Below are 26880 nucleotides of genomic sequence, written 5' to 3' on the forward strand. Positions count from 1 at the left end.
TTGTGTGTGTGACTCTAAGTGAGCTCTCTGGTTAATGCAGACGGCTTCCCCTGACATGGAGGCGCAGATACCAATGTGAAAGGAGGAGATGAAGCCAGAGACTCACGTCCTGGCAGACTGACGCAAACTCACCTCTAGCTCATCACCCATGATCTCACCACCACATATCGGCTGCCCCGTAGCGAGAGAGGAGAGAGAGGTGCAACGTGGATCAGCGCTGTGCAGCCTCTAAATATAACATGAAGATGAGACGCACTCTCTCAACGTTATCGCCTTGGTGATCTGCTCCGAGGGTCAGCGAGTACATGACGATGAGAGAGTGTCACAAATGTCTGGTGGTCTGGCTTCCTCCTTACGTAACTGTCTGGCTTCAGCTTGCCCACAATCTGATATATAGCTCTAATGATCCTCAGCTCATTTGACAGTCCGGATAGGGAGCCCTGCGGGCAACGAGAAAGTGTCTAGATACGTATATGATACATTATATGCACGGTGCATAGAACGGACTATATAGTGCATTCGGAAAGTATTCAGACCCCTTCCCTTTTTCGACATTTTGTTACGTTACAGCCTTATTCTAAAATGTATTAAATTGTTTTTTTCCCTCATCAATCTACACACAATACCCCATAATGACAAAGCGAAAACAGGTATTTAGAAATGTTAGCAAATCTATTACAAATAAAAAACAGAAATACTAATTTACATAAGTATTGAGACCCTTTGCTATGAGACTTGAAATTGAGCTCAGGTGCATCCTGTTTCCATTGATCTTCCTTGAGATGTTTCTACAACTTGAATAGAGTCCACCTGTGGTAAATTCAATTGATTGGACATTATTTGGAAAGGCACAGACCTGTCTATATAAGGTCACACAGTTGATATTGGAAACGGCAAGCGGTACCGGAGTGCCAAGTCTAGGTCCAAAAGACTTCTCAACAGCTTCTACCCCCAAGCCATAAGACTCCTGAACAGCTAATCATGGCTACCCTGACTATTTGCACTGCCCCCCCACCCCATCCTTTTTACGCTGCTGCTACTCTGTTAAGTATTTATGCATAGTCACTTTAACTCTACCCACATGTACATATTACCTCAACTACCTCAACTAGCCGGTGCCCCCGCACATTGACTCTGCAACGGTACCCCCCTGTATATATAGCCTCCCTACTGTCACTTTATTTTACTTCTGCTCTTTTTTTCTCAACACTTTTTTTGTTGTTGTTTTATTCTTACTTTTTTTGTTTAAAATAAATGCACTGTTGGTTAAGGGCTGTAAGTAAGCATTTCACTGTAATGTCTGCACCTGTTGTATTCGGCGCATGTGACCAATACAATTTGATTTGATTTGATTTGATTTGATATTGCATGTCATATCAAAAACCAAGCCATGAGGTCAAAGGAATTGTCCGTAGAGCTCCGAGACAGGATTGTGTCGAGGCAGAGATCTGGGGAAGGGTACCAAAAATGTCTGCAGCATTGAAGGTCCCCAAGAACACATTGGCCTCCATCATACTTAAATGGAAGAAGTTTGAAACCACCAAGACTCTTCCTAGAGCTGGCCGTCCGGCCAAACTGAGCAATCGGGTGTGAAGGGACTTGGTCAGGGAGGTGACCAAGAACCCGATGGTCACTCTGACAGAGCTCTAGAGCTTTGGAGACGGACCCATTGCTAGGCAACAGTGTGAGGTGTGAGAGAGTGAGGAGAAGGTTAAAGTATGAAAGGTTGGAATTTCGATCTTCTGATAAAAATAGGAAACCCATGGGATGATAGACATGTGGAATAGAGTAAAACTGGTTTGAACCAATGCCAATTGATGGTGTCATTGTGAACCGTGACTCTCATGCCCTATGGACACTCATAAATGAAGATATGCATCTCGTCCAGACCTATGAGCACAATAACCATTCTCATTATGGGGTATTGTGTGTAGATTGATGAGAAGAAAATCAAATTTGAATCAATTTTAGAATAAGGCTGTAACGTAACAAAATGTGGAAAAAAGTCAAGGGGTCAAATACTTGATCTGCACACCTCAAATATGTTCAACTAGTAGCTATATAGTGACCCAGGTCTGATCTCGTCCTTGCTCTTCTTTTAATAGATGGAAAGGTGAATTAGCCACAGCATGCCAGGAAGTGTTCTGATGAGAAAGCTACCTTGCCCTAGTCAGACAGACCCTGATGTCAACATATTTTTCAAAATCTGGCCAAATAAATTACAGTAAAATTGCACAGTGTGGTAACAGTTGGGACATCCTATGTTCCACCAACTGACACAATGCTGCATGTAACATGACAGTGCCATATAATTTTTCATAAATTACAGTTGACATCACATTCCTAATGGCATCTCATATGTCTGTTTTCTTTAGACCTTATGACTAAGTGTTACCAAATTAAGTCAATAAAGAAGAGTGATTGGTTCTTAATCTTAATCTTTTTTATATTATTTTCAGGTTGCACAGAATGACCTTATACTGGAGATGAACCACCCGACGGCTGGAAGGATTGCAGTACCAGGTGAGGGCCTGAGCCCCACAGGGATATTATTAACAAGAAGAGTTCCTTAATAGATTGTGTGTCTCATTTTTACCAAAGTATACATTCTGAAGGATTTATATAGCATGCATACATTCTTCATAACCACTGCATACGTTTCACAAATCATCTATAACCTTATATCATACTCTATAAAGGGTGACTTAACAGCTCCCTCTTTAGGGTGCATTGTCAAATGTGGCCTAATCCACTATGTAAATCCCCCAAAAAGCTGTTCTATATAAAGGGTGATATAATGCATGCTAACTGACATGTAATGCTGATGGTAACATTACAGGTGACATTGATTGTTTTGTGGACAGCCCCTGATAAGGCAATAAAAGGTGAAGGATTTGTGAAGCATCTATGTAGTGCTTATGGCAACATTGTATGCCATATAAATGTATATAGTCTATCATACAAGGGAGTTGGAGTTGAAGTGAGTAGTCATGCTGTACTTCGCTCCGCAGGTAATATGACAGTGTATGATTAGTGTAATGTTAGCTAGCTACATAGTTGTCTTTGTATCAAAGGTAAAGGTGTAGTATAGAGAAACTATCGAGGTTATCTAGCCAGCTACATTCGTTTGCAGCGACGCCGTTCTTTCAAATGAAGTCAACACCACAGCCATTGCTAGCTAGCCAACACTACCAGCTAGCAGTACTGTAGCAACTAAATACAATTTTGCAACGTAAAGCTTCACTTTTTGAACATTCGAGATGTGTAGTCCACTTGTGTAGCTAGCATGACTGACTTTGTGCTAGCTAGCCAACGTTGAATTATTTCTGCGTTATGAAAGGAACTAGACACGGACACGAATGATCTGTTTAGTGTGTTAACACACTATTGGTAGTTTGTTGTAACCAAGCATTGGTGCTAAACCGTGTGTTATTGGATGCTAGCATGCTAGTTAGCTATGACATCATAGGATACGGTGCCCTGGGCGGTTTTCACAGAAGAATACTGTACCAAGTTAGCTAGCTGAATTAACTACGTTAGAGTCTATTCCTAGAAAACATTGAACTGCTGTAGTTTACAACAATTATAATTTCTAAAGTGGAAGTTGGGAGAGTTATATTTGAGTGTTTCAGTGAAACGTAAGTGAGGGAGGCCCCGCTCTCTCGCTTCCCCAGATGTTTAGTTAATTTTATTCCGATCTCTTTTGCATTATTGTAGCTTTTTCTGTAGCCTGTCAACTATGTGTCTGTCTATCCCTGTTCTCTCCTCTCTGCACAGGCCATACAAACGCTTCACACCGCGTGGCTGCTGCCAATCTAATCAGTGGTCCCTGAGCGCACGACCCACGTGGAGTTCCAGGTCTCCGGCAGCCTCTGGAACTGCCGTTCTGCGGCCAACAAGGTAGAGTTAATCTCAGCCTATGCTACCCTCCAGTCCCTCGACTTCTTGGCGCTGACGGAAACATGGATTACCACAGAAAACACTGCTACTCCTACTGCTCTTTCCTCATCTGATCATGTGTTCTCGCATACCCCGAGAGCATCTGGTCAGCGCGGCGGTGGCACAGGAATCCTCATCTCTCCAAAGTGGACATTCTCTCTTTTCCACCTGACCCATCTGTCTATCTCCTCATTTGAATTCCATACTGTCACAGTCACTAGCCCATTCAAGCTTAACATCCTTATCATTTATCGCCATCCAGGTTCCCTTGGAGAGTTCATCAATGAGCTTGACAAGTTCCTTTCCTGAGGATGGCTCACCCCTCACAGTTCTGGGTGACTTTAACCTCCCTACGTCTGCCTTTAACTCATTTCTCTCTGCCTCCTTCTTTCCACTCCTTTCCTTTTTTGACCTCACCCTCTCACCGTCCCCTGCTACTCACAAGGCAGGCAATACGCTTGACCTCATCTTTACTAGATGCTGTTCTTCTACTAATCTCACTGCAACTCCCCTCCAAGTGTCCGACCACTACTTTGTATCCTTTTCTCTCTCGCTCTCCTCCAACACTACACACTCTGCCCCTACTCAGATGGTAATGTACCATCGCAACCTTCGCTCTCTCTCTCCCGCTACTCTCTCCTCTTCCATCCTATCATCTCTTCCCTCTGCTAAATCCTTCTCCCTCCGATCTCCTGATTCTGCCTCCTCAACCCTCCTCTCCTCCCTTTCTGCATCTTTTGACTCTCTATGTCCCCTATCCTCCCAGCCGGCTCGGTCCTCCCCTCCTGCTCCGTGGCTTGACGACTCATTGCGAGCTCACAGAAGAGGGCTCCGGGCAGCCGAGCGGAAATGGAGGAAAACTAGACTCCCTGCGGACCTGTCATCTTTTCACTCCCTCCTCTCTACATTCTCTTCCTCTGTTTCCGCTGCTAAAGCCACTTTCTACCACTCTAAATTTCTAGCCTCTGCCTCTAACCCTAGGAAGCTCTTTGCCACCTTCTCCTCCCTGCTGAACCCCCCTCCTCCTCCCCCTCCCTCATCCCTCTCTGTGGACGACTTTGTCAACCATTTTGAAAAGAAGGTTGACGACATCCGATCCTCATTTATTAAGTCAAATGACACCGCTGGTCCTGCTCACACTGCCCTACCCTATGCTTTGACTTCTTTCTCCCCTCTCTCTCCAGATGAAATCTTGCGACTTGTGACGGCCGGCCGCCCAACAACCTTGCCCGTTTGACCCTATCCCCTCCTCTCTTCTCCAGACCATATCCGGAGACCTTCTCCCTTACCTCACCTCGCTCATCAACTCATCAACTCATCAACTCATCCTTGACCGCTGGCCATGTCCCTTCCGTCTTCAAGAGAGCGAGAGTTGCACCCCTTTTTAAAAAACCTACACTCGATCCCTCCGATGTCAACAACTACAGACCAGTATCCCTTCTTTCTTTTCTCTCCAAAACTATTGAGTGTGCCGTCTCTAGCCAACTCTCCTGCTATCTCTCTCAGAATGACCTTCTTGATCCAAACCAGTCAGGTTTCAAGACTGGTCATTCAACTGAGACTGCTCTTCTCTGTGTCACGGAGGCTCTCCGCACTGCTAAAGCTAACTCTCTCTCCTCTGCTCTTATCCTTCTAGACCTATCTGCTGCCTTTCATACTGTGAACCATCAGATCCTCCCTCTCCACCCTCTCCAAGTTGGGCATCTCCGGCGCTGCTCACTCTTGGATTGCGTCCTACCTGACAGGTCTCTCCTACCAGGTAGCGTGGCGAGAATCTGTCTCCGCTTCACGTGCTCTCACCACTTGTGAGTTCTAGGCCCTCTCCTATTCTCTCTATACACCAAGTCACTTGGCACTGTCATATCCTCACATGGTCTCTCCTATCATTGCTACGCAGATGACACACAATTCATTTTCTCCTTTCCCCCTTCTGATAACCAGGTGGCGAATCGCATCTCTGCATATCTGGCAGACATATCAGTGTGGTTGTCGGATCACCACCTCAAGCTGAACCTCGGCAAGATGGAGCTGCTCTTCCTCCCAGGGAAGGACTGTCCGCTCCGTGATCTCGCCATCACGGTTGACAACTCCATTGTGTCCTCCTCCCAGAGTGCAAAGAACCTTGGCGTGACCCTGGACAACATCCTGTCGTTCTCTGCTAACATCAAAGCGGTGACCCGATCCTGCAGGTTCATGCTCTACAACATTCGCAGAGTACAACCCTACCTTACACAGAAAGCGGCACAGGTCCTAATCCAGGCACTTGTCATCTCCCGTCTGGATTACTGCAACTCGCTGTTGGCTGGGCTCCCTGCCTGTGCCATTAAACCCCTACAATTTATCCAGAAAGCTGCAGCCCGTCTGGCGTTCAACCTCCCCAAGTTTTCTCATGTCACCCCGCTCCTTTGCACACTCCACTGGCTTCCAGTTGAAGCTCGCATCTACTACAAAACCATGGTGCTTGCCTACGGAGCTGTGAGGGGAACGGCACCTCCTTACCTCCAGAATCTGATCAGACCCTACACCCAAACGAGGGCACTACGTTCATCCACCTCTGGCCTGCTAGCCCCCCTACCTCTACGGAATCACAGTTCCCGCTCAGCCCAGTCAAAGCTATTCGCTGCTCTGGCACCCCAATGGTGGAACAAGCTCCCCCACGACGACAGGACAGCGGAGTCATTGACCACCTTCTGGAGACACTTGAAACCCTACCTCTTTAAGGAATACTTGGAATAGTATAACAGTAATCCTTCTACAACCCCCCTCCCCCAGTGGTGGTTGTCCCACTTGCTATCCTAAGTTGAATGCCCCAATTTGTAAATCGCTCTGGATAAGAGCGTCTGCTAAATGACTTAAATGTAAATGTAAAATAAAGTAAAATCTAGAAAGCTATATACATGCAAACCTATATAAAACCTTTATTAGTTATTATTTGTTTAAAGTGATTGTTTTATTACCTTGGCATGCTGCAATGTTGTTTGAATGTCTTTGGCTCATAAGCATAGGCAACTGCTATTTAACCTTCTCCCCGCCGGCCCTGTTGTAGAGTCTGATACCCGGTAGACCCGTATGTGGAGTTGTTTTCTCGTATCTTTAGTACGGGAGTGTAATGGTCTCCCCGACACAGATGCAAACACATCATTGTTGGTCCCCAGGAGGTTATTGGTGGTTTTCAGCAATTTTTAAGTATCAGAGACCCACAATATATATATATATATATATATATATATATATATATATATATATATATATTTATTAAGGTCAGAGAGACCTACATGAAAAGGATATTGCAGCTTTTGAGACTTAAAAAGTGGTAAAACCACCAATGACAAAGTCATCTCCCTTTGGTCTTTTTTGCTAACTCTCCCAGAAGGAGATATTCTAATGAATGTTTGATGCCATGTAAAAGCAAACATTCTTTCACTGACCATAATGATGTCTGGTCAGCAGCCAACGCACAAACCCAGACTACTCACCTATCCCCCATGGGCCCATGCATAGTGTTACTTGTCAAGGAGAAAACATTGAAACGGAATGACTAACAGCTTGGCTAAGCTTAATACCTTAATGAATTACACCTATGTACAAGGAGTTCTGATCTGTAGAGCACATTTTTAGCACAATTCTAGTAATTTTTTTCCAGTCAAGGAAAACATTCATCCTTAATGTAGTTGTATTATAGTTGGCTGTTATCAACTTAAAACTTGTTGTTCTACTCTGATCTCTCTGCTGGAATGGTTTTGTTTAGAAGTCGATTTCTCAATGAATTCTAAATGCCCCCTATTCCACAAATTGAATGTATTTCACATCAACCAGTCGACTGGGTGATTCGTCCTCCCCCGACAATCAGTTGTGGTCTTTGGTGGTTTCAATGTGGTGTTTACCATTGTGTATCCTGAACATTGTTGTACCCATCCAAGCCAAATCAACGATAATTGTGAAGAATGATCCACAAAGACAGGAAAACCACAACAGACACCTAGTCCCATGTCACGGCCCCCTGACCAAGCATCTTTCCAACATATACATTACATCTCTGAATACTACCATTCTCTCTAATCTTCCCCCTGTGATTTTCATAAAACCAAATAGCCTGAAGGAGGATTTTTTGGGGGGGAGTTGAGTCGGCCAGGGTCCTAGTGCATCAGAAGTTCAGGCCAATTCAACATGTGGACGGCGGCCTCCTTTTTGGTCTGGCTCAGTTGTTTATTAGACACAGAAGAAAATACACATTGGGAAGCAAATTTGCGACATTATTTTGTGTGTTTTTTTCCTCCCCTCATCTTATGAGTGAGACAGCGTGCCCCTGAATGGGCACAATAATTGTGCCTATTTGGAAACGTGCAGGGCTGAAAAACATTATGGTCTTTTATAGGGGGGAAGCAAGTAATGGCTTTCCAGAAAACAAAAGCAAAAAATTGGCCATTAGCTGCTGCAGAGATTAGTAAACATTATGTAATCTGAGTTGGAATGTGGGCCAAATGAAATTGTATTTGTCACATGCGCCGAATACAACAGGTGTAGACCTTATAGTGAAATGCTTACTTACAAGCCTTTAACCAACAATGCAGTTTTAATAAAGAATATCAAAAGAAATCACACAAAAAATACAATATAAAATAATACGAAATAAAAGTAACAAATAATTAAATAGCAGCAGTAAAAATAACAATAGCAAGGCTATATACAGGGGGTACCGGTACCGAGTCAATGTGCGGGGGCACCGGTTAGTCGAGGTAATTGAGGTAATATGTACATGTACGTAGAGTTATTAAAGGGACTATGCATAGATAATAAACAGAGTAGCAGCAGCGTAAAAGAGGGGTGGGGTGGGGGGGGGGCAATGCAAATAGTCTGGGTAGCCATTTGATTAGATGTTCAGGAGTCTTATGGCTTGGGGGTAGAAGCTGTTTAGAAGCCTCTTGGACCTAGACTTGGCGCTCCGATATCACTTGCCGTGCGGTAGCAGAGCGAACAATCTATGACTAGGGTGGCTGGAGTCTTTGACAATTTTTAGGGCCTTCCTCTGACACCACCTGGTATAGAGGTTCTGGATGGCAGGAAGGTTGGCCCCAGTGATATACTGGGCCGTACGCACTACACTCTGTGGTGCCTTGCAGTCGGAGGCCGAGCAGTTGCCATACCAGGCAGTGATGCAACCAGTCAGGATGCTCTCGATGGTGCAGCTGTAGAACCTTTTGAGTATCTGAGGACCCATGCCAAATCTTTTCAGTCTCCTTAGGGGGAATAGGTTTTGTCGTGCCCTCTTCACGACTGTCCTGGTGTGTTTGGACCATGATAGTTTGTTGGTGATGTGGACACCAAGGAACTTGAAACTCTCTGCCCACTCCACTACAGCCCTGTAGATGTTAATGGGGGCCTGTTCGGCCCTCCTTTTCCTGTAGTCCACGATCAGCTCATTTGTCTTGCTCACATTGAGGGAGAAGTTGTTGTCGTCTCTGACCTCTTCCCTATAGGCTGTCTCATCATTGTCGGTGATCGATTAGTTACCGGAGTGTAACTCCAGTTCTATGAGTGGAGCGGAGCCCCATAGGGGAGCTCTGCTCCTAGTGGTTTACCCTCTGCCCTAAGGCAGCAGCAGCCTGAGACAAAATTATGCACACACCTACAGCCAATAGGAGTACAGGTGTCCCTATAAGAGGGGGTGCCTCCCCTCAATCAGCCTCCCGAGATATTTTTCTTCAGCGAGACTAGAGAGGGCCTTAAGTCCTATGGGGCTCCGCTCCACTCATAGAACTGGAGTTACACTCCGGTAACTAATCATTCTATATTGTGGAGCTCCGCCCCATAGGGGAGCTCTGCTCCTAGTGGTTTAAGGCGGAGCGTAGCGCTCCAAAATGTACTCCCTGCCGAGCCTAACACTTCCCATCGAAACGAGAAAGTCAAGCCTAGCAATGGCTGCAACCGAGTCCCGCAGTACTGCAACTAAAAACCCCTACGGGCGTCACAATATACCGCGTCATCGGTTAAAAGACCCGCCCCACCTAGTCCAATGGCAATGCCAATGACTAGTGGGCAGATCACCAGAATAGAAGCCATACTAATCTGTACTAGCAGATAGATGTGCCTCAATATCCTGTGAAAACACTACCGACCACTAATGGAATGACACCAAGTGTCACTCTACATTGTAACGCGGTAGACCGCCTCACTCACTCAATGGAATCCCAGAGATTAGTGGGCAGGAACAAAAACATGAGTCATACTAACTGAACAAGCAGATAGATGACCTCACATTCTGTTAATCAACGCATGCCTCTACTGTACTGACCCTGTCAGTCAGGATTCATGCCACAAAATATGTTTTCTTATCCAAAGCGGACCTGATGGAAACCCTGTCCATAGTCCTGCTTTTCCCTCTCTTCCTAACTCCAGATCTCCCTTCAGCTATGCTGAGTACAGACCGAGCCAAAGAGTTAGAAAACACATCTGTCAAAAACACGTCTTTCTAACCAAAGCGGACCTGATGGAAACCTGTGTCCACAGTCCTGCTTCTCCTCTCTTTCTTGCTCAAGATCTCCCTTCAGCCACGCTGAGTACAGATCGAGCCAGAGAATTAGAAGACATATCTAAGAGATAGAAATGGATAAATGGAGACGGCGTCGACCAGGATGCTGCTCTACAGATATCCTCTACTCCTGTTCCTCTAAAAAGGGCAGTAGAAGCCGCTACTCCACGAGTGGAGTGAGCTCTGATACCCTGAGGCAATTGCCGCCCTGCTACCTCATAAGCTGTCTCAATGCCTTCACAAAGCCAGTGAGACAGCCTCTGTTTTGAAAGTGGTCTACCTAGTGCAGCCGCACCGTGACACACAAACAACTGAGGCGATGACCTAATCGCTGCTGTGCGCTCGACGTAACACGCCAAAGCGCGTACCGGGCACAGGCGATGGAGCTTCTCCTCACTCCTCTCTCTATGAGGAGGAGGAGAAAAAGCCCACAGCTCCACGGTCTGTGACCTATATGAACTCTTAATAACCTTAGGCACAAATGCCGGGTTAGGACGTAACACTGCTCTGCTCAGGTTACCATTGATGGCCAGGCAGTCAGGTCTCGTCGAAAGAGCACACAAATCACTGACCCGCTTAGCTGTAGTCAAAGCGAGCAACAGTGCTGTCTTGATAGACAGCATCTTGAGGGGTATTTGATTCAATGGCTCGAACGGCGACTTACATAGCGCTTCGAGTACCAAAGCCAAATCCCACTGAGGAAGCGTGACTCTAGGTGTTGGCCTAAGTCGCCGCGTTCCTAATAGGAAGCGTTTCACTAGAGGGTGACTAAAGACATTGTCTCTGCCAAAACCCTCATGACAAGCTGAAATCGCTGCTGCAAACACTCTAATCGTGGCAGGCGATTTTTGCTTATCAAACATGAGCTGCAGAAAAGAGAGAATACTCTCCACCTGACAGCTCATGGGGTCCACACCTTGTGTGACACACCATCGTGAAAACATGTTCCATCTACTGGCATACATCTTAGAAGTGGAACTGGCACGTGAACCCTGTATGGTCCTGATCACTGCATCAGATAACCCACGGCGCTCTAGTCTGTCCCTCTCAGCAGCCAGGCCTTCAGTGGTTGGCCGATTATGGGCAATTTCCCTATCGTGCCAGCCGCCTGAGACAACGCGTCAAGTCGATGTGGAATTGGCCAAGGTGGCGCAATCAACATCTGACTCATCTCCGCAAACCACGGAGCCCCCGGGCGATCGGGCGCTATCAGTATCACTGACAGCCCCCCTGACCTCACCCTGGCTAGCAGTGGGAGAATGCAGGACAGCGGAGGGAATGCATACAGGAGAACTCTCGGCCACGGTTGGTGTGCAAAGGCGTCCCTTCCCAGTGGCGGTTCGTCCTGTTCCCTCAGAGAGAACCACAGAGGACATTGTGCGTTCACGCGTGACGCGAATAGGTCCACCTCGGCTCTCCCGAATTGTTCCCAAATCTGGAGAACAATGTCTGGATGCAGACACCACTCGTCGTCTCGAGGACCCCCTCTTGACATGAGGTCTGCTCCTACGTTCAAGTAGCCCGGAATGTGTGCTGCTCTCAATGAGCGAAGGTGCTCGTGAGCCCACAGCCACAATTCCTCTGCCGCCCGATGGAGAGCAGGAGACCTGACTCCACCCTGGCGATTTATGTGGGCTACTGTGGTCCGGTTGTCTGACCAGACCAGCACATCGCGACCCCGAAGGGTAGACGCGACGTGGGTCAGAACCAGTCGAACCGTTTCCAACTCCAGGAGGTTGATGTGACGACCTGATTGAGGCCCCACACCTCCTATCGCTTGTGTCTGACATGTCCCTCCCCATCCCGTCAGGGACGCATCCGTGAATACTGGGATGTGAGAGGACACCTTTCCTATCGGGACTCCGTGCGTGAGAACGCGCAAGTTTCTCCAATAGTTTAGGTCTGCACTGAGCGAGAGGGGAACCACCACCAACCGATGACGTTGACGCAATGGGTCTAGTCTTAGTTGGGCGAACCATCGCTGCGTCCTGCGCATGTGCAGGAGTCCCAGCGGAACCACAGAGTGGGCTGACGACATGAGACCCAAAAGTGACATGATCGACAGCGCCGTCACCGTGTGATTCGGACGACACTTCCTTAGGGCTAGCAACAAGGCTACCCTTCGAGGGTCCGAAATTCGAGCCCTCATCCTCACAGTGTCTAGCTGTATCCCCAGGTAGACAATCTGATGAGTGGGCCAGGGCGCGCTCTTTTTCCAATTCACAGCGAACCCCAGACTTGTGAGATGCATCACTGTCTGTGTTGTGTGAGTGATCGCCAGCTCTGCTGACGGGGCGAGAACCAGTAGGTCGTCCAGGTAGGCTAGTAGCCGTATTCCGTGACGACGCAACGGTTCCATTGCCGCCTCCACAAACTTGGAAAATGTGCGAGGTGCCAGGGCGTACCCAAATGGCATCCTCGTGTATTCGTACGCCACCCCTTGAAAGGCGAACCGCAGAAATTTCCTGTGACGCGGCTGAACCGGCACATGAAAGTACGCGTCCTTTAGGTCTATGCTCGTACAAAAGTCCCCTCTCTGGACACATTCCAGCAGACGTTTTGTCGTTAGCATTCGGAAGGGCCGTTTGGTTATGCTCTCGTTGAGAATGCGTAAATCCAAAATCGGCCTCACTGCCCCCGTCTTTTTGGGTACTAGGAAATAAGGCGAATATAGCCCTTTGTTCCTTTGCTCCCGGGGAACTACTGTCACCGCCTCCTTCGCCAAAAGTTCCGTAATCTCTGTCATCAGAGCGGCCACTTTGTCTGGCGTTTTCATCACCGTCTCCACCACTCCCCTGAACGGGGGTGGGGTCCGGTGGAATTGGAGAGCATAACCCTTCTGCAACGTCTGTTCTAGCCAGCGTGAGAGGGTGCAGCTTCTTCGCCACTGCCAGCAATGCAGAGAAAGTGGCTGGGCGCGAAGCTGTGGTGCATCCAGTAGGAAGGAGCTGTATTCCTCTATGGCCCTTACCGCCACTGTTCCCCAACATTGAAGTGGTGGAACAGCCCAAGGTGGGCCTCCCGTGAAAGGGAGAGGAAATGCGTTCTGAGAAAGAAAGAGGAGTAGGGACGTCGGTTAAACCCGTAACCGTCGTATTCCTGCCCTCCTTGAACGCATCGCGGGTCTGAATTGCACTGACCGAGGCCACAGCCTGCGGCAGGGCACCATCCCCAGCAAGCGATTGCGTCATCTTAGGTGACTGCAATTCGCTATCAGAGCCCTTCACTACAGTACTCCTAGAAGTCTGTAGTATGAGGTCTCTATGAGGTAAAACAAGGCGGCGCCTTGATACCTTCTTAACTTTCACCTTCTGTGTGTGTTCAACTCTGCACCCCTGGTGGGTTGATTCACGCTCAGTGTGGTGAGTACTGGCTCGTTCTGTCAGGGGAGCTGATACTTTGGTTATACCCATAACGCTAGTAATCCTGCCCTCCGTGAACATAGCATGGGTCTGAATCGCATTAACCGAGACCTTGGTCTGCGATAATGCGCCGTCCCCAGATAGCTGCTGTGTTACAATGCCTGGGGGCGCCGATACTCTGGTCACCTTGGTGACCGCGGTAATCGGGCCCTCCGTGAACGCAGCATGGGTCTGGCTCGTACTAGTGGAGACCTTAGTCTGTACTAGTGCGCCATCCCCAAATAGCGGCTGCGTCCTCATGTCAGAATCTGACCGGGACTGCTGCCTTCTATGTAAAGCACTTCTTATACGTGAAGTGTGATGTGACGACCTGATTGAGGTCTTCTGGATACCTACTCTTAGTGCCTGTTCAGCAACGCACCCTCGGTGGGCTGAACGGCTCTTAGAGTGGTAAGGAAGAGAGGGTGAGATTTGAACGCTCTCGGACGTATTATGGAAAATAGGCGCTTTTTTGACAAAGTCAGGTGGAGCCAACTCTTTATTAAACACATCAACAAAAGCATTTACATCAGCACCCGTCCCTTCAACCGAAGGGTGGGGGGGAACAGTGGGCGCGTTCGACACCATTGATGCGTCCTCCATCCTCTCCCCCGCGTCCCGTCACGTACGCCTCCTCTTGCCTCCCTTGTAGGGCCAGGTCGGCGTCCTCGTCACCTCCCTCGCCGGCTGTAGTGGGGCTACCGTAGCTGCTGGGAGGGCCGAGCCCGCTCCCTTGCTGCTCGTGGCCGCCGGATGACGCCGATTACGCCGCCTCGTCGTAGACCCCGGTCTACTTAGAGGGGCGGAGGTAGATGGCCTTTGGGGAGGAGGGGGGCCGAGTCGTCCTGCCAACGGCAGGTGCTTGGCCAACTGCTTCTTCTCCTCCTCCAACTTCGAAAAACGCTCCGTCGCCTCTTTGACTGCGACCCCAAAGAGGCCGTCGTCAGAGAGGGGGGCGTTCAAGAGAGACGTCCTGTCTGCCTCTTTCATGGAAGTCAAAGACAACCAGAGGTGTCGTTCCCCGACCACCGAAGTGGCCATGGATCTCCCCGCGCAGACTGCGGACGCCTGTGTAAGGTGGAGTATGGCGCCAGAAATTCTGGACGCCTCCTCTACCTCCTCCGGTGCCATCTCTGTCTTACCCGTGGTTAAACGGGACAGAGAGGCCGCCAAGAGGGCAATGTTGTTAGCTGCTGCTACAGCTTGGGCTCCCAACCCAAAAGACTTCTCTAACAGCGACGCTGTGAGTCGGTCCTTCTGGGATGGCAACGTGGCGTTCTTGGAAGAGGGCCAAGGGCTCGAACCCGGTACGAGATACGCCGCCATGGCGCTCTCTAACCTGGGGATTCCCTGACCCTGAAGCCTTCCTTCCACTCTCGTGAATGGGAGATACGCTTTTACAGGCGAACGCGCCGCTAAAGGTGCCTCCCACGAGCCTCCAACGTACCTAGCCAAAGAAGGCATGGCAGGAGCCACTGGCTCTGCCGCATTCCTTGGCCTGGAATAAGGACCGCCCTCCATCATATCAACCTCCGGTGCGGAGGGAAGAGGGGGCAGCTCTATTGCCGTTGAGCAGCTCTCTCAATGAGACCCGGAAAATCCGCTCTCAGAGAGGCTGCAGCGAAAGAGAGAGCTTCTGATCTCTCAGAGCTCGTATCCCCTTCGCTATAGGGACTACAAGCCCTCTCGCTCTCCAAAGGAAAGGGTGGCTTGAAAGTATGAGGGACGGGTTCCGACTGTTCCATTGGAATGCCAGACCCTTCCTCAAAATCCCCATCTTCCCCCGAGTCTGCGCCGTCGGACGACGCCTCTGAAGCAGAGGCTAGTATCGACAACACATCCTCAAGGGGGATGTCCTCTCTGAAAAACGCCCAACGCTGCTTCCTCTCCTTTAAAGAAAGGAGGGCGCAGGAGGCGCAATTCGGGGGACTGCAGACGCCTTCCTTGGCATGCTGGGATCCCAAACACACGAAACATAAGTCGTGGTGGTCACCGGCCGCCATGGAAGTGCATCTGCACTGAGCTCTGAAAAGAGCTTTTGGGGGTGGAAATTCTCCCGGTGTGCTCATTTAGACGACGTTGATGACTGGAATATCAACGGCGTTTTCGTCCTGAGTCTTCGTGCTTCGTCTCTTCTTGGCTCTTCAGTCTAGTCATCCAGTCGCTGAAGAAAAAGGGAGGCTGATTGAGGGGAGGCACCCCCTCTTATAGGGACACCTGTACTCCTATTGGCTGTAGGTGTGTGCATAATTTTGTCTCAGGCTGCTGCTGCCTTAGGGCAGAGGGTAAACCACTAGGAGCAGAGCTCCCCTATGGGGCGGAGCTCCACGATATAGAACAGGCCTACCACTGTTGTGTCGTCAGCAAACTTAATGACGTTGTTGGAGTTGTGCTTGGCCACGCAGTCGTGGGTGAACAGGGAGTACAAGAGGCGACTAAGCACGCAGCCATTAGGGGCCCCAGTGTTGAGGATCAGCGTGACAGATGTTTTGTTGCCTACCCTTACCACCTGGGGGAGGCCCGTCAGGAAGTCCAGGATCCAGTTGCAGAGGGAGGTGTTTAGTCCCAGGGTCCTTAGCTTAGTGATGAGATTAGTGGGCACTATGGTGTTAAATGCTGAGCTGTCGTCAATGAACAGCATTCTCACATAGGTGTTCCTTTTGTCCAGGTGGGAAAGTGCAGTGAGGAGTGCGATTGAGATTGCGTCATCTGTAGTTCTGTTGGGGCGGTATGCGAATTCGAGTGGGTCTAGGGATGATGGTGTGGATGTGAGTCATGGCCATCCTTTCAAATCACTTCATGGCTACCGACGTGAATGCTACAGGGTGGTAGTCATTTAGGCAGGTTAACTTCACTTTCTTGGGCACAGGGACTATGGTGGTCTGCTTGAAACATGTAGGTATTTCAACCGGTCAGGGAGAGGTGCTCTGAGTTCACGTCCTGGTAATCCGTCTGGCCCCGCAGCCCTGTGAATGTTGACCTGTTTCAAGGTCTTGCTCACATCGGCTATGGAGAGCGTGATCACAGAATCGTCCGGAACAGCTGATGCTCTCATGCATGCTTCAGTGGTCCTCTGTAGCTCAGCTGGTAGAGCACAGCACTTGTAATGCCAAGGTAGTGGGTTCAATCCCCGGGACCACCCATACACAAAACATTTATGCACGCATGACTGTAAGTCGCTTTGGATAAAAGTGTCTGCTAAATGGCATATTATTATTGCTTGCCTCGAAGCGAGCATAAAAGGCATTTAGCTCGTCTGGTAGGCTCTCGTCACTTGGCAGCTCGCGGCTGGGTTTCCCTTTATAGTCCGTAATAGTTTGCCAGCCCTGCCACATCCGACGAGCGTCAGAGCCGGTGTAGTAGGATTCAATCTTAGTCCTGTATTGACACTTTGCCTGTTTGATGGTTCTTCTGAGGGCATAGCAGGATTTCTTGTAAGTGTCCGGATTAGTGTCCCGCTCCTTGAAAGCGGCAGCTCTAGCCTTTAGCTCAGTGCGGATGTTACCTGTAATTCATGGCTTCTGGTTGGGATATGTACGCATGGTCACTGTGGGGACGACGTCGTCGATGCACTTATTGATGAAGCCAGTGACTGAGGTGGTATACTCCTCAATGCCATTGGATGAATCCCGGAACATATTCCAGTCTGTGCTAGCAAAACAGTCCTGTAGCGTAGCATCTGCGTCATCTGACCACTTCCATATTGAGCGAGTCTCTGGTACCTCCTGCTTTAGCTTTTGCTGGTAAGCAGGAATCAGGAGGATATAATTATGGTCAGATTTGCCAAATGGAGGGTGAGGGAGAGCTTTGTATGTGTCTCCTTGCGTGGTAAAGGTGGTCTAGAGCTTTTTTTCCTCTGGTTGCACATGTGACATGCTGGTAGAAATTACGTAAAACGTCCAGGACAGCCAAACAAAATTGGAAGAGCAAGCTATGGCATTACGTAACATCCCAGATGATTCACCTCCTTCCCACTGTTGCATTTCATTGATCTAGAAAACTATTTTTAATTGTGCTTAAATAAAATAGAAGTATTGTTATGTTAGAGGGGGAAGTAAGTCAGTTAAAAGAACCACTCTGATGAGTCTTGACAATTTCTACATTCCAACATGCATTTCAGTGATGGAGAATAGGCTTCGGAAGATGTTTTTGATAGAAGCTGCCTCTGTATTCCAACTAATGGGCCTTATGCATGGAGATCATTGTTGGCTGGACTGACTGCATACCTGAAGTTCAGAGCTAGAATGGACACATAGCTCATCCTTGACTGATGGGATATCCCATCTTATATTATTCAACTACATTTCTATTCTCCATGGTGAACTGCAATACACTTTTGTAAAAAGCTTTGCTTTGTTATGGTTTGAAGGGAAACCCTCTTATTGTTTTGACGACATTGAGTGGTCATGATGATGTGTGCAGACAACGATCACAGGTTCCACACTGCACGTTCAGAGTTAATGTAAAGAAATAGCTCAATAATTGAGTTATTGTGAATACATTTAATTTTAAAGGAAGTATTCACCCAAATTACAAAATGACACATTGGTTTCCTTACCCTGTAAGCAGTCTATGGAAAAGGAATGACAGCAATCCATGTTTTGATTTAGTTTCCCTGGCACTTTTTCCAAATGCTAACATTTTAGCATTTGTTGCACAAATCCCATTCAAGTCATGGTACCGATATTAGCATTTTTCACAAATCATGTCCAAATCATCCGAAAGTATCTCAAATTGATCGTGAAGCTCAACAAAGTTCCTTATAGATAATTTGAACATCATGCGCAAAAAAAAACTAATATCGGTACCATGACTCCAAGAGGTCCCCAGAACGTCATGAAATAACCACAGTCTTTTCAACGTACATATTTGACACACTTTGACATACAGTGCCATCAGAAAGTATTCACACCCATTGACTTTTTCCACATTTTGTTGTGTTACAGCCTGGATTTAAAATGGATTAAATGTAGATTATTTGTCACTGGCCTAGACACAATATTGTCAAAGTGAAGTTATGTTTTTAGAAATTTTTACTAATTAATAAAAAATTATAAAGCTGAAATGTCTTGAGTCAATAAGTATTCAACCCCTTTGTTATTGCAAGTTTAAATAAGTTCAGGAGTAAAAATGTGCTTAACAGTTTTTGATTTCTGAACCACAAAGTGTTGACTCAGGGGTGTGAATACTTACGTAAATTAGATATTTCTGTATTTAATTTTCAATACATTAGCAAACATTTCTAAAAACATGTTTTCACTTCGTCACTTCGTGTGTAGATTTTGAATTCTGGCTGTAACACAACAAAATGTGGAATAAGTCGAGGGGCATGAATACTTTCTGAGGCATTGCATATACCTTTTTCACTCATCCTAGAAGCACCCTCACCCTCTGATGGCTATGTGAATAAAGCCTTCCAAAGCATGACTACATTGTTTGATAACATTATTTGATAACTCGCACATGATATAAACCACGCTTAAACTTAATCAAAGCAAAAAGAGAAAAATACTCAAAATGAGATTTAAAACGATCATTAATCAGGCCATCCCTGCAACTGAAGAGATTGAAGGAGATTATGTCACAATGGAAAACAGTTACTCTGTAATGACACCAGCTCTGTACCAAAATACCTGTATTTTCTGTCATTTTCTGCCATGTTTTTACTCCTAAAGGAGAAATGGCTTCTCTTATTCATTCCAGGATCAGGAATTCAGCACAGACAGGAAGAGCAGGGTTGTGGTATGGGTTCAACCGATTCAACAATATAGTTAAAAAACTCAAACTAATCAAGCATGTTTGCAGATGAAAAGGCACCTCACAGGCCCCAGAGGTATGCAGTAGGAACGACAGTACAAGGTTCTTGTTATCTACAAACAGCCTGCCAGTCGGTACACTAGGGCAAAGCGGCAGTGCCATTGACGTTAACGGGAGGGTCCCAGCGTGGGATGCCCGGGCTGAAACATCTCTATCTCCTCCCCACTGTAAACCCACCAGAGCACTCACTATCAAAGAGCTGCTTGGGGGCTGAGGGAACCACCGGGCCTCTTAACTCTGACATCAAAGTTATTTAAGCTGTGTTTCCTCCTCAGGCTATTTTCCCATACAAAGCATTTAGGTCACTGTCTGGTGGATGTAGATCCATAACTTAATATTTGTTGTGATGTCTTTACGTTTACACATTTTGGTTTTATTAAAGGTACATTGCATGCACGAAGTAAACGCAGTGGGTCAAATTCCGCAACAACTAAGAGTGTTGAAGCGCGATGCTAAACTTCTCCGCTGTTTTGGTCCCATAGCTACCACATTGTAGCAGTGTGAAGCGCACCCGTGCACATGTGCATGTTACTCTGTGTGACTGTGTGAGAGCGAAGTCTTGCATCACACTCATCTAAATTACATTTTAGTTATTTAGCAGACGCTATTATCCAGAGCGGCTTGCAGTTAAATATCTGCGGTGCTGTTCGTTGCAATATCATCTCGCTGAGTCTACCTTTAAACTCTATTATGGTGGATAGTGGAATTGAAACCTCAATATAGTTTGATTTGATCTCTACTCTTGTTGGTTCAACCTCCCATGAGGAATGAGTCGCAAAGTAGAGTGTGCGATTCTCGCATCAATCAACCAAACCCAAGTTGTGTTATTGTACTATTAAAAATTAACTAAGTGTACTTCTAATGGTGTGTGTGTGTGTGTGTGTGTGTGTGTGTGTGTGTGTGTGTGTGTGTGTGTGTGTGTGTGTGTGTGTGTGTGTGTGTGTTTGTGTGTGTGTGCGTGCACTATTGGCTTCAAACACATGCATGTACACAGTGGGCAATACGTTTTCTGAGATCACCATGACTTTTTCACCCAGACCGCTCTGTGTCCATTTCTCAGAAGAGAAATGCACATGAAACATGCATTATGCCGTTAAAGGGAAGCCATGGAGGCTGATTAAAGAGATTGCAAAGGGGCAACTTGTTGCGTGGGTTCAAAGCGCCGATGATGAAGATGTACTTCAACCGACAGCTCTGCTGTGGTGCTTCACGCTGTGAATGACTCCCAACCCCCCCCCATCTCCACCCCTCCCCTCCTCCTGTCTCCATTTCCTTTGAAACTGGAATAAGAGCCAAAGATAGTAGCAATCTCTTGAACTCACACTTGGACTCTCACATCACATGTCCACGCTGCTTTAGAGTTTGATTTTTTAAAGAATATGAAAATTCTGATCCTCTCTCCCACATATTTTTATTTTCAGGTAGCTTAGTGGTTAAGAGCGTTGTGCCATTAACCAAAGGTCGCTGGTTCTAATCCCCGAGCCAACTAGGGGAAAAATCTGTCGATGTGCCCTTGAGCAAGGCACTTAACCCTAATTGCTCCTGTAAGTCGCTCTGGATAAGAGTGTCTGCAAAATGACTAAAATGTAAAATGTAAATTGAACAGACGCAAAAGGAGAGTGGGAGATACATGGTAGCAAGGGGCACAGATAGGAGAGTGGCAGAGACGTGGCTCAAAACCATGTCGCCAGGGGTTGTAGTCCAGATTAGGGATGGGCATTTGACATTTCTTGACTGTTGTTTTCTTTTCAAGAACTCGAGTACTCAAATGAAAAAATATATATTTTTTGAACACAAGGCCCGCAATGAAAAAAAAAAAAAAGATGTGCACATTTATCTATAGGCCTATGCTAACGGTAAGAGTGCGCAACAATGCTAATTTATCATAACCATTACAGATAACAAATACTAATTGCTAAATTGACCCATTTACACTGATTGTACAAAACATTAGGAACACTTCCTAATATTGAGTTGCACCCCTTTTGCCCTCAGAACAGCCTCAATACGTTGGGGGCATGGACTACAAGGTGTCGAAAACATTCCACAGGGATGCTGGCCCATGTTGACTCCAATGCTTCCCACAGTTGTCAAGTTGGCTGAATGTCCTTTGGGTGGTTGAATATTCTTGATACACACGGGAAACTGTTGAGCGTGAAAAACCCAGCAGCGTTGCAGTTCTTGACACACTCAAACCGTTGCACCTGGTACCTACACTAAATGGCCAAAAAATTAGTGGATTTGGCTATTTCAGCCACACTCATTGATGACAGGTGTATGAGATTGAGCACACAGCCATGCAATCTCCATAGACAAACATTGGCAGTGGAATGGCCCGTACTGAAGAGCTCTGTGACTTTCAACTTGGCTTTCCAATAAGTCAGTTCGTCAAATTTCTGCCCTGTTAGAGCTGCCCTGGTCAACTGTATGTGCTGTTATTGTGACGTGAAAACATCTATGAGCTACAACGGCTCAGCCTCGAAATGGTAGGCCACACAAGCTCACAGAACGTGACCGCCGAGTGCTGAAGCGCGTGGCACGTAAATATCGTCTGTCCTAGGTTGCAACACTCTCTACCGAGTTCCAAACTGCCTCTGGAAGCAACATCCAACAGAAATGGTTTGTCAAGATCGGTGTGGAAGAACAAGACTGGCTTACACAGAGCCCTGACCTCAACCCCATCGAACACCTTTGGGATGAATTGGAACGCCGACTGTGAGCCAGGCCTAATCGCTCCCAACATCAGTGCCCGACCTGACTTATGCTTTTGTGACTGAATGGAAGCAAGTCCCCGCCGCAATGTTCCAACATCTAGTGTAAAGCCTTGCCAGAAGAGTGAAGACTGTTACAGTAGAAAGGGAGGGACCAACTCCATATTAATGCCCATGATTTTGGAATGAGATGTTCGACGAGCAGGTGTTCATATACTTTTGGCCACGTAGTGTACTACCATACAGCCGTTCAAAGGCACTTAAATATTTTGTCTTGCCCATTCACCCTCTGAATGGCACACATACACAATCCATGTCTCAACTGTCTCAAGGCATAACAATAATTATTTAACCTCTCTCTTCCCCTTCATCTATACTGATTGAAGTGAATTTAACAGGTGACATCAATAAGGGATCATAGCTTTCACCTGGATTCACCTGGTCAGTCTTGTCATGGAAAGAGCAGGTGTTCAAGTGCCATTTAAGTTTAATTTATTGAAACCATAATATCAACTGGTTTTACTATATCGTGGAACATAATTTTTTAAAAGTCAGTAACTTGCTTGTAGAAGTCTATGGCTGTGCAATGGCATAGGCTTGCTTTGTTAATTTGCCAGTCAAGATGCTCTTATTCCCTGATCCCTTATCACAGTCAAGACACCTATTTTATAGTAAAACAAACATTTTGTAATATAACACAATATTATTCCAAATGAAGATAATTGTCAGTGCGAAGTGATGCGCATCTCGCTTCTGGAACAGTTACTCTCTTTTGAAACGGGGCCCAATTTGGCGAGTTGAAAGACATTTTTGTTAGGGTTACAAACCAAAATCTGTCTTCTTTTCGATATACAGATGTTTGATTTAGTTTGTTATATCTGTTCTTTGGAATGTTCAAAATGGATGAACAAATCCACATAGAACACTTCATGGTGATGAATTACGGCCACAACATCTGTTTGGTGAGTAGGCCTATGCTGAATGATTCTGATGAAAATATGCTCTTTGTCTTTATCAAACTAATGTTTTTGCGTATTTTCATTGTGGAACCTGTCTATGTTTAGGGGGGTTATAGCCTAGGCTAACCAATTCTAAATGGCTCTAGCAGTTCGCAAAGTAGCTTAAGCGGAAAATGGACAGGATGCAATTATTCCAAAACTGCAGCTCGTTGTTGGATCTCATATTTTTCTACTAATATCAACCAGTCCATTTTGAATTTGTGATAAAACTGTCATCATTTGGCAAGGAATGTAGCTTGTGTATTCCATCAGTTAGATACGTTTTTATAGGCATTTATTTCTGTAGGGCTAACGGGAATTTGTTTGCGCGCTCCAGGACGTGTGTGTGTGTAGGGAGATGTCGGAAGGCAATTGAGTGAATGAGACACAGAGGGAAAAAGGAATTCAGGGAGAAGAAGTGTGTGGTTGTTGGCTTGGTTTCTTTTTTGCTGTGCCTTGCAAATGCACATGTACAAATGGAACACTAGAGTCAAAGCAAATTAACGTTGTCTTCAAGCACATTCCACCAAATAGTTTTACAGAATTTGAAAAAAGTATCTTTGGTTTTAATTATCACGCATTGACATCCGTTCGACTACTTGAATATTCAATTACTCATGCCCATCCCTAGTCCATAGTTGGCAGTGCTACCACTAGACCAGACTCTGGCACCCCTCTCACTTCATCTCTGTCCCGGACGTGCCCCCACCACGCCCAACCACCAGGGACGAAGGACCTTGAGGGCATGGGTTTGCACATGAGCACCACTCTTTTTGTCCCATTCTTGGCCCTTTTGTGCCAACCCACAGGGCAGACAGACTTTTTTATTCCTTTATCTCAATCTCATGTCATTTCACAGGATACCAACAGGGATGGGCCATACGGATAGCAATGTGTTGACACCAAACAATGTTTCGTCCTCTTATTTTAGTATCTTCCTCGAATTCTCTGAACTTTAAGGTCCATGGGCCACCTGATGGGCCACTGAACACTGAAACACCAGGCTCAAAGGCATGCTCTTTTCTCAGGAGGGCTGGAAGCCCCGTTGCCCTCCGTCTCACTGGTTTTGTCTCCCTGTCTCACTCCACCTCTCTCCATCCCTGTCCCCCAAAAGGGGGCTTCCTGAATAGGACTGTCTGCACCGGACCGATCCCTCCCATTTACGACACTCTGGAGCTGAGCCAAGGGCAGTAATGAGTTGGCACTGAAGATGTTAGGCATACTGTGTGTGTATGTGTATGTGTGAGTGTGCATACATATTTCAATAGAGGGAGAAATACCTTTGCTTAGCGATGAGTGCTTGAAAACGTACCACCGTAAATACGAACTCATGTTTCAACTGATTAATTGATCTCCAATTGAAATAAAAACAGAGGTTGGAATAGACTCTAGGCAGAGGGAGAGAGAGTCAGTCTGTTATAAGATGCAACAGAGGACCAGAGAAGGAAGGAAGGAGAGACCCGAACAGAACAGAGAGGGCTTTTTGTGGTGAGACTCTATGAGGAGCATCTTTCTCCGATAACGGGGCATTGAGGGGAAGCAGATGTGGCCCTGCGGCCTCCCATTGGATCGAAGGAGTGGGGGAGGAGATAGAGGATGTGGTGAGGGCATCGTTCCTAACTGCTGAGGCATCAAAAGGCTGAGGGAAACCGCTCACGTCCACACACACACAACCATGTTTAGGGTCCTGTTCTCCCCTCCTTTCTTTACCCCCATCTTTGCTTTTCATTTTGGCTTGCACTGATCTCGTTTCTCGGACTGGCCTCGTCTTTCATTGAAACCATACTCAGTCCTTCCGGCGCTTTCTCTCTCAGTTTTGTATTTTCTAACTATCCGTCAGAAATGTTGGTACAGAGATTGGGGTGTTATATGGGGCATTGGTTTCAAACCTGCCCTTGTTTTTTATTTTTTTATTTCAACTTTATTTAACCAGGTAAGCCAGTTGAGAACAAGTTCTCATTTACAACTGCGACCTGGCCAAGATAAAGCAAAGCAGTGCGGAAAAAACAACAACAACACAGAGTTACATGTGGGATAAACAAAACATACAGTCAATAACACAATAGAAAATCTATATACAGTGTGTGCAAATGTAGTAAGTTATGGAGGTAAGGCAATAAATAGGCCATAGTGCAAAATAATTATAATTATAATTTAGTATTAACACTGGAGTGATAGATGTGCAGAAGATTATGTGCAAATAGAGATACTGGGGTGCAAATGAGCAAAATAAATAACAATGTAAATAACAATATGTGGATTAGGTAGTTGGGTGGGCTAATTACAGATGGGCTGTGTACAGGTGCAGTGATCAGTAAGCTACAACTGATGCTTAAAGTTAGTGAGGGAGATAAGTGTCTCCAGCTTCAGAGATTTTTGCATTTCGTTCCAGTCATTTGCAGCAGAGAACTGGAAGGAATGGCGACCAAAGGAGGTGTTGGCTTTGGGGATGACCAGTGAGATATACCTGCTGGAACGCATACTACAGGTGGGTGTTGCTATGGTGACCAATGAGCTAAGATAAGGCAGGGATTTGCCTAGAAGGGATTTATAGATGACCTGGAGCCAGTGGGTTTGGCGACGAATATGTAGTGAGGGCCAGCCAACGAGAGATTACAGGTCACAATGGTGGGTAGTAAATGGGGCTTTGGTGACAAAACGGATGGCACTGTGATAGACTACATCCAATTTGCTGAGTAGAGTGTTGGAAGCTATTTTGTAAATGACATCGCCGAAGTCAAGGATCGGTAGGAAAGTCAGTTTTAAGAGGGCATGTTTAGCAGCATGAGTGAAGGAGGCTTTGATGTGAAATAGGAAGCAGATTCTAGATTTTCCTTTGGATTGGAGATGGTTAATGTGAGTCTGGAAGGAGACTTTACAGTCTAACCAGACACCTAGGTATTTGTAGTTGTCCACATATTCTAAGTCAGAGCCGCCGAGAGTAGTGATTCTAGTCGGGCAGGCGGGTGCAAGCAGCGTTCGATTGAAGAGCATTTATTTAGTTTTACTAGCGTTTAAGAGCAGTTGTAGGCCACAGAAGGAGTGTTGTATGGCATTGAAGCTCATTTGGAGGTTTGTTAACACAGTGTGCAATGAAGGGCCAGATGTATACAAAATGGTGTCGTCTGCGTAGAGGTGGATCTGAGAGTCACCAGCAGCAAGAGCGACATCAATGATATACACAGAGAATTGAGTCGGCCCGAGAATTGAACCCTGTGGCACCCCCATAGAGACTGCCAGAGATCCAGACAACAGGCCCTCCGATTTGACACATTGAACTCTATCTGAGAAGTAGTTGGTGAACCAGGCGAGGCAGTCATTTGTGAAACCAAGGCTATTTAGTCTGCCAATAAGAATGCAGTGATTGACAGAGTCAAAAGCCTTGGCCAGGTCAATGAAAACGGCTGCACAGTACTGTCTTTTATCGATCGCGGTTATTATATTGTTTAGGACATTGAGTGTGGCTGAGGTACACCCATTACCAG

At 46.6% G+C, this 26880-nt stretch overlaps 1 pseudogene across 1 annotated transcript in view; it reads left to right on the forward strand.

Moving 5' to 3' along the window:
• The window catches only part of LOC311108906 (succinyl-CoA:glutarate CoA-transferase-like), a 172740-nt pseudogene extending 148151 nt beyond the window's left edge, over positions 1-24589 (forward strand). Inside the window, exons 14-15 of the transcript in view lie at positions 2460-2523; positions 24510-24589. The product of the transcript in view is annotated as a succinyl-CoA:glutarate CoA-transferase-like (transcript). The remainder of the gene's footprint in view (positions 1-2459; positions 2524-24509) is intronic.
• Positions 24590-26880: the final 2291 nt, after the last annotated feature.

The sequence above is a fragment of the Coregonus lavaretus genome, assembly GCF_964263955.1.
Source record: "Coregonus lavaretus genome assembly, chromosome: 34".
NCBI classification, from domain to species: Eukaryota; Metazoa; Chordata; class Actinopteri; order Salmoniformes; family Salmonidae; genus Coregonus; species Coregonus lavaretus.